Source organism: Trachypithecus francoisi, unplaced genomic scaffold (assembly GCF_009764315.1).
Source record: "Trachypithecus francoisi isolate TF-2019V2 unplaced genomic scaffold, Tfra_2.0 Lachesis_group3, whole genome shotgun sequence".
In the NCBI taxonomy this organism is placed as follows: Eukaryota; Metazoa; Chordata; class Mammalia; order Primates; family Cercopithecidae; genus Trachypithecus; species Trachypithecus francoisi.
Genome location: NW_022681468.1, coordinates 93,942,073 through 93,954,815, shown reverse-complemented (window position 1 = coordinate 93,954,815; position 12,743 = coordinate 93,942,073).

Genomic DNA, 12,743 nt, shown 5'->3' with positions numbered 1-12,743 from the left:
AACACTTAGCACTCCACATTTTTTATCTCCAATCCACAGAAAACAAACTCCAAGGTAGCGACACCTTTGTAAATTTCCACTTTACTGCTGAAGAAATAGATGAAAGAGGCTATATAGATTTCCCAAAGTGACAGAGCTCTCAAGTGGTTGATCCAGGATTTGAACCTAGGCCTGACTCTGGAGTCCATTCCTGCTAGATCATGCTCCCATCCATTTTATTGAGATATAGGCAAAAATATATTATGCATTGGAATATTTGTATCTATTTAATGCAGCTTCCCCAAATATTTATAATAGTCCCCACCACACACACATGCACACACACACACACACACAGCCATTTTTCTTACAGACAGAAAGCCATCTTTCTTATGGAAACAAAGGACAACATCATCTCTGTCCTGTGCCTGCACTAAAGGGCATTTAATGAGACTGGGGTGGGGGTGGGTGGGCAAGCGACCTTATTAGCTCCTAAATACGTGCATCACAAGCACCTAGAGTTTAGCAAGATAGTGCCAGGTGTCTCTGAACAGTAGTTCATGAATTCTGACAACTCCATTCTGAGTACAAGGCAGAGAGCCAGGAAATCTAAATTATAACCTGGGCAAGTCAAAGTCTCTGTGGCTTGGTTTTCTCTCTGTTTATGAAAATGCATAATCCTGGCATACTTCTTAGAAATAGCATGCCAGTTCATATATAAACATCCCATCAATATATTGTAAGCAAAAATTCCTGTGAAATATTGTGTAGTGTCCATACTGGAAACTTAAATTCATATTAAAATTAATGGTCATATAATAATTAATTCATGTCCCAAAGATCTGCTATTGTTGCTGTTTTATTCTTTTGTTAATTACGATTTACAGAGAAATGGGTCAGCATTTTGAGATTCTGAGAAAAAAGTGACAGGGAGTATTGAAGCAGTTGGTAGGACCATGTAGCACTCTTGTTGGGAGGGTTATTGTATTTATGCTGGCTTTCTGCTCTGGGGAATAGGAAACAGGAGCAAGATGTGTGCTGACACTGTTTCTGGGAAGGGTGGGCTGTGGTATGTGATGAAAACCTTGAGCAAGGAAAATCCAGTCCTTCAGGACCTAGACTATCACCTACACTTCTGGTTCAGATGTTCTGCACCCCGCCAACCTACCACCTCCATTCTCATAGAGGAAGCACAGTTCACTGTTCCACCTATGGAGGCCCAACTGCAAGAACCCTGCCTTGGCCTCACTCCACCTGGGTTCTACACTGGGATCATGTTTAAACCCACAGCAAGAATTGTAACACATCACTCCCCATCTTGAATTGTATTTCCTCAGCTGTAAACTGAAGGAGCTGATTTAGCTGAGCTTCAAGACCACCTGCAGATCTGAGATTCAATGATTCCCCAAAACAACATCATATGACTCTTCTCAAATTATTTATTTTAATTCCTCCCTGGGTGGTGATGGTTTTCATCCAGCTGACAGTCTTATTTATCTTGTACTTTTGTTTTGCCATCAGGATCCCTCGAAACGCTGACCAGCCTCTTGTACAGAGTCTCAAGTCTGTGGCCAGAAGCAGCTGTGTGAAATAGCCGCTGTGATGGATTGGGACCCGACACCACTTTGGAAGGAAACGTTCCAGAAAGCAAAGCATGGGCCATGGGTCTCTGGGAAACTGCAGCAGGTAAGTTCTACCTGATCTGGCTGCTTTCTTCTTGCTGATCTATTGTTTTTCAGACTGATAATTGTTTTTCCTGAGGCAAGAAAATAAAATAAAACCCACAAGTCTGAAGAACATAGAGTAGGGACAGAGGAGTCATAAGCAGGGAAGAGAAAAAGGCACAAACTGATGTTGTAGAAAAATAAATGAATAAATAAATAAATAAATAAATAAATAAATAACTCTTCAAATAAGAACCTTCCCCCTCCCTCCTACACGCATCCTTTTCTCAGTTTCACACTGAGGTATCTTTCCTCTCTTCTAAAAATATCTTCTTAAAACAGCATATAAAGAAGGAGCAATTATCTAATATAACTCATTTCTAAAAGTGAACTTTCTCCTGTAGATACAAAAATGATGGAAAATTATACAACCAGGAAATGAGACGATAGCATGTCTTTTTAAAAATTTGTTCTGTCAATTATGTGGCAAGGATTTAATTTAATAATTATGTTAAAATATCCAGGTGTGTATCTATTTTTTTTTCTTTAGGATGTATTCATTTTTGTTTCACATATTATGAAGCTGTTATTAGTCAGATATGCATTTAGGATTATTAAGTTTTCTTGATGAATTGATTCGTTTACCACTATGAAATTTCTCTGTCTCCAGTTTTACTCTCTGTCTTGAAGCTTTTTTTTTTTTTTCTGATATTGGTATATTAATAGCTGCATTATGTTTCTTGAAACTATTGATGGAATAGAATCTTTTATTTGTGCTTTTAGTTTCCACCAGCCTGTATTGATATATTTCAAGTATGTTTCTTGTAAGGAGAACATAAGTGATCTTGCTTAAAAAAAATTCAGTTTGACAATCTTTGCCCTTTAAGTGGAATAATTTATCCATTTGCATTTATTATAGTAACTAATATAGTTTTTTTTATCTCACCCTTCTTTGTTTTCTTTTATTCCATTTGGTATTTGTTCTTTGGTTTGCCCCTTCCTACCTTCTTTGTGTAGGTCCTATAATTTTTAATATTCTATTTTAGCATCTATGTTTACTTTTTAGCTATCTTTCTCTTTTTAGTATTTGTTCTAGCAATCATAATAATTAGCTACAAATTATGGACTACATTTGAAGCACATTATGCTACTTCATATACAGTGTCAGTATCTTACCATAGTACCATTTGGCCTGGCTTTATTTTTAAACATATTTTTCTAGAATGTTATATACAAATTCCATAGTGCAGCAGAACATAACTTAACTGGGTCATGGAACCATTGAGAAGCAGAAGGCGGCTCTGGGTCTCCAGTTATACATATACACAGAAAGAACTTTGCATGTAACTTCAGGAGATTTATATATACCTAGAGGCCAGTTTTGTGGACTCTTTGTATAAGAGAAAGTCTGTTTTTTCCAGCTGTCATTAGTATGGAATCTGAAGCAGAAGCTTATTGATAGAACTTGAAAAACAAACCAAAATAATGGAAATGCCATCAGAGGATGAGGGCTAAAAAAGGCTTGGGGTCAGAGGAAAGAGAAAGAAAATATAAATTAAGAATTACTCCAAAATTACTTTACTGAGGTATTTGTATAGCACCTAATTATCATCCTGTTACCATGGGCACTACATGATGCTAGCATTTGACCAGGTACTGAAAAAAGTTATTGTAGGCCAAGGGCAGTGGCTCACGCCTGTAATCCCAGCACTTTGAGAGGCCAAGGCAAGCAGATCACCTGAGGTCAAGAGTTCGAGACCAGCCTGAACAACATGGTGACACCCTGTCTCTACTAAAAATACAAAAATTAGCCAGGTTTGGTGGCACACACCTGTAATACCAGCTATTCGGGAGGCTAAGGCAGGAGAATCGCCTGGACCCAGGAGGCAGAGGTTGCAGTGAGCCGAGATTGCACCACTGCACTCCAGCCTGGGCAACAAAGAGTGAAACTCCGTCTTAAAGCAGGACTGGAAATGTGTTTCAGTGTAAGCTGGTTTCCAGGACTTATTTCCTATCCTGAGCACCTGGTACTCTGAGAACACCCAGCAATGTAAGTAGAGCAATTGTTGAATGGGATAAAGACAAATGAACTCATCCTCCAGGTGAGGAGGGAGTTAATTGCTCTGCTTATGGGCACCATAAATTATTACTCAGTACAATTTCTAAAAACCTGTGGCCAAGGAAAGGGTGTCCATCTCATTGATAAAATTTGGCTTGTTCACCCAGAGACGTGGCATCTTGTTTATATGTATATATAACTGGGCACTGCGGTTAGGGTGTTTTCTGCTGACTTACTGGATGGCCTTGAGAGAATGCTATACACCTTAAATTGTCTTCTTTGTTTAAACTGAAAATAATACCTTCTTAAAAGGTAGCTAACATTTACAAAACAGCTAAAAATATTTCCTTAAAGGAGTTGTGATAGGAAAGCCTGATTTGTTCAAATACCACTATTTCCAAAACATGTACAGTGACTCAAGGAAGTCACCAAAACAATTAAGAATTGATTTAATTAACCGTTGTATCTTAGTATTGACCCAGCCTTTATAACAGCCTCTTAAACTCTGGAATACCCCAAGTCCCGAGTGTAGGCGTGTTTGTTTGCACATGTACACACGCACTCACACACATTCACACACACACCCAAACACATATACTCTTGCGCAGATACACCAACTGCAACAGCATTTTTAATTGAAAAGCATAAATTTGGACTGCTAAATCTATTAACGATTTGTTTTAATTAGGAACCCAGCTGCTTCCTGAGATTTTGCAGTCTGGGTTTCAGAACTTTTGCCATACTGAGAACGAGTCTCAAGTGGGTTGCTTCGGTCTTCCAGATCAGCATTTTTAAAGACTTGTTGGAAGGGGGAGCTGCAAATGCTTCTGAGCTGTAAAATTACAGCTGCATTTGTCCTTGGATGAGGATGGGGCTGCTTTGTTATTGTAGCCAGCACCCTGCCCCTGACCTCTCACTTGGACACGTTAAGTCTAGCAGGCTGCCTGATCTTTGGATCACCTTGCTTTACACCTTGCCAAGTTGGCTTACAGATATGCAGCATTCTGGTTGATTTTGAGGTCCCTACTTATCCCACCATCAGCAGGGGGAGCTGTTACTTAATTGAAGTCTAAAGCATCAAATATGTCTCTTTTTAAAAAAAATACTTGACAAGCTGAGAAGGTAGTTCTCGCAAGTCAGTTAAGGGAAGTAGAGTCTGAGGAGCAGTAACATTTTTACGTGCCTCTCTTCTGATGTTCAGCTAATGCCAGCCATAGAACTTGTTATTTGGATAACATTAAATGGAGTATAACACATTCTGTTCATCAGTGAGCGTGGAAGCCATTCATTAGTCTATTCACTCACTCACTAATTTGCTCATTTATTCATTCAATCTTTCTTGATTGCCTACTACATAAAATGCATGGTGCTAGGAATATGAAGATTACTAAAACACTGCTTCTGCCTTTTAGGAGTTTAGAGTCTAATGGATGAAACACAGAAACAGGAAAAAAATTGCGTAGAATATGATAAAGATTAATAGAGGTATGTACAAAGCACATTGGGGATAGAGGGAAGGGAGTTGGGAGAGACTTTCTTTCTGTGGTACTGGGAATGAATTTACCAAATATTAATATTTGTTAAATGAATATTAGTAAATGGTCAGTGGATGGATGAATGAATGGATGAAGAGAGCAATGAGCTGACAGGAAAGTGAGCACAGGCAGTCTAGGAAAACCAGTTTGAAGAAAAGCTTAATGAAAGGGTATGTTAAAGTTGGAAAGCCTGAGAAGAGCAAGGTGTCATGGAAAGAGACTTAACAGGATGCTGAGAGGTGAAGCTTATGAGAGGAGAAGGCAGCTGTTCATGAAAGGCTTTCTGTGCCATGCTAAGGAGCTTGGACTTGATGATCAAGAAGCTGCTGGACCATGGGAGAGATAAAAGGACAGCTACAGTTTAGAAAGGTCCTTTGGGCAATGATGTGAATGATGGTGTAGAAATATAAGACTAGAGGTGGAACAGAAAAATACACTTGAAGATATTTTTAATACAATGAAACTTTTCTAAGAGTCTGAACTAAAGACTGACAGACTGAAAAGATACGTAGAAAACAAATCAGCAGGACTTAGCAGGTTATTGAATGTGGGACACTGGTAATTTTAAGGAAAAAACAGTGTACATGGTACTCCTTTGTAAGTGCAGACATGCTGCTTTGCAGAGAACCATTTTCCTGAAATTGATACATATATAGATAAATTGCAATGGATAGCTTGCTAGCTATTTGGAGAAATCACCTGGAAAAGTCATATTGCAACTTAAATATCATAATGATGGAGTATAAAGTTTGGACTGGACAGTGTCAATATTTACATAAATTCAATTATGAATGGAATAGTTTGAAATATTTTGTGATTTAAAAGAGACAATTCATTCAAATGTATTTATCACTGAATTTATCAAGAAAATTTGTTCAACATAGATGCAATAGGAAGTAACTATAGAATGGATGTTGGTAAATGACAACTCATGGAGCAAACCCAGTGCCCACACTACCCCACCTGTTTTTGCAAATGAAAGTTTATAAATAAAGTTTTATTGGAATACAGCTATACTCATTCATTTATATATTGTCTATGGCTGCTGTCCTGCTACAATGGCAGGGGTGAGTAGTCATGAGACAGACTGCAAGCAGTTCATTGGTTGGTGTAAGATAAGAGGTGGATCATGCATGCGTGGCCAGGAGAACTCAGTATAGAGTGTGGGGTGACTTAGTTAAAGGGTCACTGAAACCCATAGACATAAACCAAGACCCAGGCACCCCAAGAAGCAGCCACAGGAGGGCAGCAAAGTCACATGACATTGAAAATATCTATTTGAGAGCAATGGTGGCCAGCAGTGTGTAGATTACAAACCATTTGGTATTTCATGTGATAGCACCAAAGTCCAATGGAAATTTCTTTAGAATGAATGTATATGCTCAGTAGTCTCTGTTGGATCCAAATTAAGAAGTATTCACAAATCAAATCTGCTTTTGGGAGAAGCCAAAAATTTTAAAACAAGAAAGAATTTTTACTAGGATAAGATGTGTCAGTGCAGGATACTGACACTTTTACTTCATAGAGAACATTGATACGAGTCCATTTAAATAACAAGCATTCCTATTTTAACTGACTTTCACAAGAAGAGCAAGATGAACACATTGCAGCACGTAGTTCTTCCATGGAAAAATACAGCATCCTTTAAAAAAAGTGAACACTGAGAAATAGCATTTATTTATTTTTTTTCTTCTTCTTTTTTTTTTTTTTGTCCACATTGATTTATTTTGTAGCATACTTGGGCCAAACATTGCACTGGAGAAGAAGAATACGGCATAAGAATAAAAAGAGAGTGATGAAGTTATTTTATAATTTTAAAATCACACCCACATCAAAAATAATAAACATCTCTGGAAAAAAAGCATGATTTAAGATGTACGTCTTGGTTTATTTTCGGTTTTCTTGCCTTGATTTTGACCCTATATTAAGCCACTTCTCAATTTCAACATGTAGATAACAGTTTAAAATCTCTGTCTTGGGCCGGGCACCGTGGCTCACGCCTGTAATTCCAGCACTGTGGGAGGCCGAGGCGGGTGGATCACGAGGTCAAGAGATCGAGACCATCCTGGCCAACATGGTGAAACCCCGTCTCTACTAAAAATACAAAAATTAGCTGGGCGTGGTGGCACGTGCCTGTAGTCCCAGCTACTCGGGAGGCTGAGGCAGGAGAATCGCTTGAACCCACAAGACAGAGGTGGCAGTGAGCCGAGATCACGCCACCGCACTCCAGCCTGGCAACAGAGTCTTGCTCTGTCTAAAAAACAAAACAAAACAAAATCTTTGGCTTGGTAAATGAAAGTTCTTAAGTTGAATATAGATGAATTTATCTAATTTTTCTGTTATGGTTTGTAACTTTGGACAGAATTTTTAAAATTAAGTGGGTTTAAAATATTAACAGTAATAATTTTTGAAAACTGTATTAAATGTTTCTCTATCCTTCTAAGTCATCAGAATACTGACATCTATATTAGTGCTAACAAATCGTCTCTTGAAAGTGTTCTGGTTATCACTGATCCTTACCTCATTGACTTTTGTCAACAGTAGATATTCCTTGTTTGCACATACTGCATCTGCAGTAAATGGTTGTAAAAAATTATTTTTAAATCTCTTACATTTGGAGGACAAGTTAATAATTTACAACTCCTTAATTAGGATCTATTTTGACAGGCCTTTCCAGCTGAGGAAAAATTTTAATTGTGACAATTAAAAATGTAAAATTCTTATTCTTTTGATTGTTTCAATAGTTAAAGCCTTAGACTTTGGGAATTAGAAAAAAACTTTGGTAAAAATATCTAACTTGGAAAAACTGTGGGTGTGTGTATATGCGTGTGTGAGGTGTGTGTATCTCAGGTTTGGTGTAGCCATAGAAAGATGTGTATATGTATTTATAGCTCTTGGTTTTTGGCCCTAATACATATAGTGTCTAGAGTTAAAAATGTTCTGAAGAAAATAGCACATTTGAATGTTAAATACAACCTCCCTTTGCTTTAAACAATTTCTCCAGTGGAGCATGACTTTTTCATCTTGAATCCTCTGAGATTCACTTACAGGATGTTTTGTCAGCCTGTCAAGTGTGAAGAACTCTTAATTTAGGCATGATCTCCCACTACATATTTGGATTCCCCGAACCGAGTCACATTTAGTAAAAGGATCCTGAAGCCTATACAAGCAGACAGAAATTTCAATAAACAAGTAGAAGATGTGGCATTTTAGCTAGGCAGCCCTACATTTCAAAGAAACATGTTCCCAGCAGAAAACACATTCTTATATGGTGGTCTTGACAAAATAGTCAGTTTATCAACACATGGCACAATATATAATTTTCCTGATTTTCTGAAATCTTGATGTTTTCCAAAATTCAGTCTTCTGTTAGAGATGCACATTGAATTACAGTCATACTTTCTCTGATTAAGAACAAAAACAAAACAAAAATCCGATGAAAAAGTGAAAAAAGAGACTGGAAAAGAAATAGGAAGATTATTTCTTAGGAATGCGTGAAAGTGTGGCACCTATTCACAATCTAAATGTTTCTTAAGCCCCTTCATGTTAGAACATGGGTTAGAATAAAAGTGAACACTTTTGCCTTTGAGAAGTTTACATTTTAAATGAAGATGGAGTAACGTTTCATTGCATGGTGGTATGTGGCATTTGGATTTTTAGAAAATGTTCCAGGTCTCTAAATCGGGAAAATGATGTAGCTATTAGGGAAAGGGAGAGGCTTCTTTCCCTAGCAGCTGGTGATCATATGATATATGTATATGTTTATATTGAAGATAAAGACACAATGTCAGTGTTTCTACATAACTGGAAGAATAAAACCACACCCCCAAAAGCTGGAACACCAAAAGGACCTTATGTAACAAACAGGCCCTTAATTCAAACGCTTTAGCTGATTGTTTGTGTTGTTAAGAGAATGACTAAGAAGAGTCACACAGATTTTAAAGATAAAGTTTAGTAACATTTAGTTAAACTAAAAAGAAAATTCCTGTTAGAATTTTGGTTGGAATTAGATTGCAGTTATTTAATAAATAGGAATATTGAAAAGTTTAAAATTTTTTCTTTTTAGGTGAGGTCAAGCTATTTCTTCCCATTTATTCATGTTTTATTTGGTGGTCCTTAAAAGAAGTGTAAGGTTTTCTTAATTTTAGGTTTATTCCCAATTATCTTATTTATTTTTGTTGTTGCTATTACTGATTTCTGTCTTAAACTTTCTGCTTGTTTGCATAAATTTCATTAAAAATACATTTAAGAATAAATAAGATTTTTTAAAAAGAAAATATAGCAAAGCTTGACTAACCTTAGCACATAGTAAAATATTTCATACAGGTACAATAATTAAAGCAATTTGGCAAAGAATTGCACTAAAGAATACACAGATCAAAAGAATAGAATAGAGTCCAGAAGTGAATCTAACTGCATATTGGAATTTAGTCATTATAAAACTAACTTTTCAAAATAGTGAAAGGAAATGTGTTTCTCCTTAAAATGCATTGGATCAACTCAATTGCCATTTGGGAAAAATAATAAAGGTAGATCTCCACCTTACCTCCTAAACCACACAACAAAGCTAAATAAATAAAAGATTCAAAAGTTAAACCTTAAAATGAAGAAAATATTATTAGGTCTTATTATAAATTAAAAGATAATGCTTTCCTAAGCATGACACATGTGCATGAAAGGAAAATAAAAATCTAAGCACATGAAAATTAAAATTTTTAGATGGCAAAATATCACAAAGTAGAAACAAATAACAGACTGAAAAAAATCATTACAAAGAGCAATTTCATCAATGTACAATGAGTTTTTAAACATCAGTGTAAAAGGCGATCCAAAAAAAAAGGAAAAAACATTCTAGAAGGTAATCCTCCAGAAAACAAAAACAAATGGCTAAACAAAGGAAAGGATGTTAACCTTGTTCATTCTGAATAAATGCAAAACTCAACAGAGTTTTATAGCTTTTTTTCTCTAAGATTGTCAATGTTTTACAGTTTTATTATAATCATTGTTAATGAGTACATGGAGAGAAAGGCACTTTACTCTCGTAGGAGTGAAAATTGGGGTAAAATTTGGACAGTATCTTGGCTATATATTAAAAGCTTAAGTTCATATAACTTTTGACATAGAAATTCTAATTATCCTACAATTATATTAGCACAAGTATTGAATGACCAATTTCAATATATGTATTCAGTACAGCTTGAAAAGTCTAGTAAAGAAGATCATTTTATACATGTATATAAGCCCAGATAAACCAATGATGGTGGAAAACTAAGCTTTCATTAAAATATTAAATGTGTCCACATGCATTGATTTACAATGGTGTCTAGAATACTGATAAGTACAAAAAGCAAGTTGCAGAGTAGTGGGTATAGTATGAATTTATGTTTATGTAATATATATCTGCATAGTTGCCAGGGTCTATGTCTATGTGTGGGATGGACAGTGTGATTACAAGGAGATAATATGAGAGAGTTCTCTAAGAGGATGGGATTTTTCTGAATTCTAACTGTTTTGTGTCCTAAATGTGGTAGTGATTATACAAATATAAATAAACACACACACATGTGTGTGTGTATATTATATTATATGTATTTCCATATAACTGAGAGTAACATCATGAAGATGGCAGACTTGGAGGCTCTAGGACATTATTTCCCCATGGAAACACAAAATAAGCAACTAGAAACTAACCAAAGTAATTTTACAGGTGCTCTGGGAATCAGCCAAAGATCTACCAAAGAGCAACCAAATAGACACTTAATGCAGGAAAAGAAAACACATATTTGAAATGGTAGGAAATTTTTTAACATTTTTATTTACCATTGCCTGTCTCTTGTGTGGCATGTAATAGGAAAAAAAATAGACTTCACATTAAAACTGTTATATGACACAAAGAAGGACATTATATAATGATAAAAGGATCAATTCGTGAAGAAAATATAGCAATTGTAAACATATATGCACCAAACAGCAGAGCTCCTAAATATATGAAGCAGGCCGGGCGCGGTGGCTCAAGCCTGTAATCCCAGCACTTTGGGAGGCCGAGACGGGCGGATCACGAGGTCAGGAGATCGAGACCATCCTGGCTAACACGGTGAAACCCCGTCTCTACTAAAAATACAAAAACTAGCCGGGCGAGGTGGCGGGCGCCTGTAGTCCCAGCTACTCGGGAGGCTGAGGCAGGAGAATGGCGTAAACCCAGGAGTGGAGCTTGCAGTGAGCTGAGATCCGGCCACTGCACTCCAGTCCGGGCGACAGAGCGAGACTCCGCCTCAAAAAAAAAAAAAAAAAAAAAAAAATATGAAGCAAACATTTATAGAACTGAATGGAGAAATATATGTACCTACAATAATAGTAAGAGACTTTAATACTCCATTTTCAGTAATGAATACAAAAACCAGAGAGGAGATCAGTAAGGAAATAGAGAATTGGAACAGCACTGTAGACCAAATGGACATAACAGGCACTTAAAAAACACTCCACGCAAAAACAGTGGAATACACATTCTTCTCAAGTGTACATGGCTAGGATGTGGGGAAACTGAAATTCTTTTGTGCTGTTGGTGGGAATGTAAAATGATATAGCCATTATGAAAAATAGTATTGTGATTCCTCAAAAACTTAAAAATATAATTATCATACTATTCATCAATTCCACTTTTGGATATCTACCCAAAAGATTAAATTAAAAGCAAATACTGAAAGAGATATTTGTGCACTCATATTCATAGCACCATTATTCACAATAGTCAAAAGGTGAAAGCAACCCAAGTGCCCACTGACAAATGGATAAGTTAACACAATTGAATATTATGCAGCTTTCAATACTAAAGAAATTTGGTCATACGTCACAACATGGGTGAAACTTGAAATGAAATAAGTCAGTCACATAAAGAAAAATATTGTATGGTTCCACTTATCTAAGATATGAAGAGAAGTCAAATTTATAGAGGCCAAGGTAGAATGGTGGTTTCCAGGGACTGAGGCAAAGATGTGATGAAGAGTTGCCAATTAATAGATATCAAGTTTCAGTTTAGCAAGACGAAAATAATTTGGAAATGGATCATGATTATGGCTGCACAACACTGTAAATGTACTTTATGCCAGAACTGTACACTGAAAAATGGTTAAAATCGTAAGTTTTATATGTACATTTTACCACAATGAAAAAGTACAAAAATCATTGATCTATAAAGTTAAAGACAAAAAAGAAATTCATTTTATTGCATAATAATTAAAAATATAAAAGCATATTTATATGCATATTGCTAAAAATACAAAATGAAACTACCATTAATGGTTGTATCTCTGGAGTAGGAAAATGGACCTGGGATGGGCTTGGATACTGTTACTGTTCATTATAAATCTTGTTTCTTGTTTTAATTATCATGAACATATTTTATTTAAGAATAAAACATAGTAATTTAAAATATCACTCCCTTAGCCAGGAATGGTGGCTCATGCCTGTAATTCCAGCATTTTGGGAGGCCAAGGCAGGAGGAGGCCA